Genomic DNA, 5,264 nt, shown 5'->3' with positions numbered 1-5,264 from the left:
GCGAGGGCTTTCTCTAGTTGTGGCGAGCGGGGACCACTCTTCATCGCGGTGCGCAGGCCTCTCACTGTCGTGGCCTTTCTTGTTGTGGAGCACAGGCTCCAGACGCGCAGGCTCAGTAGTTGTGGCTCACGAGCCCAGTTGCTCCGCGGCATGTGGGATCCTCCCAGACCAGGGCTCGAACTCGTGTCCCCTGCACCAGCAGGCAGACTCTCAACCACTGCACCACCAGGGAAGCCCCGACAATGAGACTTTTATCATGAGGAATGTGAGTGACTATTAACCAGTCAGGAACTGAGGTCATATATGTCTTAGCACCACAGTGGGGTACTTTTACTAACAAAAGTTCTTTTTTTTAAGTATTTATTTATGGCTGTGTTGGGTCTTTGTTACTGTGCACGGGCTCTCTCTAGTCTAGCCCTCTCTTTGTGTTGAGTGGGGTCTACTTTTCATTGCGGTGCTAGGTACTCTCATTATGGTGGCTTCTCTCGCTGTGGACCATGGGCTCTAGAGTGCAGGCTCAGTAGTTGTGGCACACAGGCTTAGTTGCTCTGTGGCATGTGGGATCTTCCCGGACCAGGGCTCGAACCTGTGTCCCCTCCATTGGCAGGCGGATTCTTAACCATTGTGCCACCAGGGAAGTCCCACTAACAAAAGTTCTTATTGGTGATCTTTAATGGTATATTTTGTGGGTAGAGGAGACTAAGAGAGAGAAGCAGAATCATAGAATTTTAGAGATGGACAGATTATTAGACACTCCCTATGTCAAGTGCTTATTCATTGGGCTAGTCAAGCCTACAAGAGACTGCGTCAGTGTAGTTCTGACGGCCAGGCCAGACCTAAAGCAGCAGCCCAAGATATCAGATTAAGACTAGAAGCAAGAGGAGACCTTGTGGTGGATGCTTCCAGCCTTCCATTCTACCTCATGGTTTTTGTTTGTCAGCCAGACTGCTCTGTATCTCTGTGTAGAATTCAAAGCCTGCGTTGCTAAAATATGATGTACCTTAGGTTGATATGCATAAAATCAAACTTGCATAAATCAAATTTTGTGCAAGTCAGGGAGCATCTATAATATAAAAGCTGAAGAGCCTCCATAGGTTTCTAGTTAGTTTTCAAAGCCAAAGATTTTATTAGGCTACTCCTAATATCATAATTATTGTGCCCATGTGACTGCCCTTTTTTAACAGCTGTGTTTTCCTTAGAAGTCTAGGCCTGCAAGACTTAACCTAATTTTGGGAATTCCCTGGTGGTTCAGTGGTCAGGACTTGGTACTTTCACTGCTGTGGCCCAGATCCCTGGTCGGGGAAATAAGATCCTGCAATCCGCACGGCGCGGCCAAAAAAAAAAGACAACATAATTTAGCAGCATCATGGAGTAGGCCAGTCTCATTTTACTCTAATTTTCCATGCTTCAGGGCCCTGGCCAGAAACAAAGTTCTGGGAAGGGGCCATGCCACACTGAAACCAGACCTGAAAGGGAGAGGATCTGTACATCAGGTAGTTGTGGGTCACTGACCAGCCTGTGGATTGGCTATTTTGTGCTAAGTGTGCACTCCTAATACAGTCAAGTAAAGTGGATATTAAAATGAGTGTGATACAAAGTTTGCACGAGGATACAGAACGATGTAGTAGACACCAGACCTACATGCTTGGTAGAAGTAGCCACCATTTATTGAGAGTTTAGTGTGTGCCAGGCACTCTATAATATCTTTACATATATTTTCTTATTTAACTCTGAAACAATCTCAAAAGGTAATTGTTTCCATTTTACAGATAGGGAAATGAAGATTCAGAGTGACTAAGTAACTTGGCCAAAGTTATATAGACAGTAAGTAGTTGACCCAGGGTTTGAATCCAGGCTGCCTGACCCTAAAACATTTTCTTTTAACCACTGTATTATGCTTGCATCCTGTAGGTATACACGGACCAGATCATGAAGGGTCATCATATGTATCCTGTGGGGTAGACATCTGGGATATCTGCTTATCCATGCCCCCTTCTCTGAAAATTGTCCCTGACCTACCTGCATTTTTCGTCCGGTTACAGTTTATGGTTGATTCCTGATCCAAGCTGGGCAAATCACACTGGTTCAGGAACATTGGACTCTAAAGATCATGTGACTTGCAAGGCTGAAGACCCTATTTGGGGGCAGCCAGTCCTGTTTATTGTCTACTGTGTACCGAGTATTGTTCTAAATACTAGGAAGACAGCAGCCAACTAAACAGACAGGATTTGCATACTGGAAATATTGTAGTGGACAAAGACAAGAATCTTGCCAAATGGAGCTTGCATTCTAAAGTCTCTGCAGAGTAACAGGGGAAGAATCTGGTCTGCATAGAACAGAGGAGGTCATGCAGCTTATAGCAGATTAGATCATTGTTCTCAGTTCTTCACCTCTGTGTATCTATTCTCTTGCCATGGCTTCTTGGTGAATGGAGTATACTTCCCTGTCCTTTGATTTTGAGCTCGGCAAAGTCATTTTGCTTTGGCTAATGGAATGTTAGTGAAGTTGATGTAAGCAGTGTCTCAGTATGCCAGTCTTTTTAGAGGCTGAATAGTATTCCACTGTATGTATATGCTACATTTTCTTCATCTGTCAGTGGGCATTTAGGTTGCCTCTGTGTCCTGGCTTTGTGAAGAATGCTGCAATTAACATGAGAGTGAAGATAACCTCTTTGAGATCCTGATTTCAGTTCCTTTGGTTAGATACCCAGAAGTGAGATTGCTGAAGCATAAGTAACTTAGCTAAGAGAATAGTTAATTCATCCCCCACCCCCCAACTCTTCTCCTAAAATAATGATTTTTTTCCATCTTTGTCAGGATAAGACTGATCTGGAGCACAGTAACCCTGATTGACTTGTCCCAATATTATTGAGATGTCACTTTCTGTTTGCAAACAGTGTAAACTCTCCATTTGTGCAGCATTCTGACTAGGTATGACTAGGTTTTATTTTTCATTTTTTGAGGAACCTCCATACTGTTTTCCACAGTGGCTGCACCAGTTTACGTTCTCACCAACAGTGTACAAGGGTTCCTTTTTCTCCACATCCTCACTAACCCTTATGTTTTGTTACTAACACTTGTATAATAGCCACCCTAACTAGTGTGAAGTGATATCTCATTTTGGTTTTGATTTGCATTTCCCTGATGATTAATGATGTTGAGTACCTTTTCATATTCCTGTCGGCCATTTATACGTCTTCTTTGGAGAAACGTCTATTCAATTCCTTTGTCAAATTTTTAATCAGGTTATTTGTGGGGGTTTTTTCTAGTGAGTTGCAGGATTTCCCTATTTCAATATTAATTCTTTCTCAGATATATGGTTTGGAAATATTTTTTTCCCATTCCGTAGGTTGCCTTTTCATTTTGTTGATTGTTTCCTTTGCAGTGCAGAAGATTTTTAGTTTGATGTAGTCCCACTTGACTATTTTACCCTGTGCTCTTGGTGTCATATCTAAGAAATGATTGGTAAGACCACTGTCAAGAAGCTTTCCTCCATGTTTTCTTCTCAGAGTTTTTACAGTCTAGGTTTTACATTTATGTTTTTATCCATTTTGAGTTAATTTTTGTGTATGATGTAAGAGAAGGGTTCATTTTCATTCTTATACACATGGATATCCAGTTTTCCCCAATGCCACTGACTGAAGAGACTATCCTTCCCCCACGGTATATTCTTGACACCTTTGTCAAAGACTGGTTGTATGTGTATGGGTTTACTTCTGGGCTCTCTATTCTGTTCCATTGGTCTATATGTCTGTTTTTAAAACAATCCCACTTACAATAGCATCAAAAAGAATAAAATACTTAGGAATAAGCTTAACTAAGGAGGTGAAAGACTTGTACACTAAAGACTTATAAAACACTGACGAAAGAAATTAAGGCAAACACAAATGGAACGACATCCATGATCGTGAATCGTAAGAATTAATATTGTTAAATTGGCCATACTACCCAAAGTAATCTACAGATTCAGTGCAATCCCTATCAAAATCCCAAAGATAGTTTTTTACAGAAATAGAAAAAAAAATCCTAAAATTTGTATGGAACCATAAAAGACTCCAGCCAAAGCGATTTTGAGCAAAAAGAACAAAGCTGGACGCATCGCACTTATGATTTCAAAATATATTACAAAGCTTTTTAGGTTTTCTTGAATGAGGTCTGAAAAGTCTCAAAAATCTGAAAATTCTACAACCACATTTATTTTGCACTAGAGATAAATTAAGTGAAATACACCATATTTGATACTTCATTGTAAATGTGATTTGTACTAGAACATCAAGTACAAATCATATCAACATCTCTAGCTGCAGTCTTACTGTATGCCTCTTGCTGCCTCTAAATACTTTCCCTGTGCAATGGTTTTAAATTAACTTTTAAACACCAGCTTCCTGTGTTCCACTGCTAAGGCTACAGCATATATTTATAAAAACATTTCTGCTCACTAGGACGCCTAGTTAATTACATACTGAGCTTGTATCAACACTGGGCTTGTTGACCTGCAGGCTGTTTAGAAGTTGGAGCCTTAGGAGACCATCTGCCAATCTCTGCCATTGGAACTGCTTTTCTCTATTACTGTAATGAAATCACTAAAATCATTTCCTGTTTCCAGTCCTTGTTCAGATCTTCTATCTATTGTCAATAAGAGGATATTAAAATACTCAGGAAAGTCCACATGTCCTTTTCATCCTAGTCTACAATGTAGCAAGTGTCTTTGTGTTTTAGTATTGGAAATAATAAATAATGACGTCAAGTCTATTGTAATAAAAGAAAGCCTTATTAAACTCTAGCTGCTTTTCCTTTGACATCATGGGATCTGTTTATAATTACTTTTATGGGTTTTCCCCCTTACCATTCAGGGTTTATATGATTACATGAGAAATTGAAGCATTTTGGGGAATAGTCCCTTCACAGAACTGACAATTTCCTGCTCAGGCCCATTGTGCATGCAAACTCCAACAACGAGATAGTGAGAAGAAAGGACAAGGAGGCTTTCTGTATTCTGGAGGAGTTTGACTTCCTGAAGTATGGGCTTGCTTCCGCGAAGGAGTGTATGTTGAAAGCAAGGTGTGTGGGTTGGTGGGGAACTGATATTTATCATAGTCCACAGTTCAAGGGAGTGCATATAAAAGTCACTCAGTCGATGTAGGATCATGTAGTTTTGTTTTGAATGGCTCCTACTGACCCCATACCATTTGAGGAATTTGGCATCTTTGGAAATTAACTCTCCTAGGAACTGTATTTGGGAAGGCTGGTGGCATTTGTAAACCT

Source organism: Delphinus delphis, chromosome 8, assembly GCF_949987515.2.
Source record: "Delphinus delphis chromosome 8, mDelDel1.2, whole genome shotgun sequence".
NCBI lineage: Eukaryota > Metazoa > Chordata > Mammalia > Artiodactyla > Delphinidae > Delphinus > Delphinus delphis.
Note: the sequence above shows the minus strand (reverse complement) of the source record.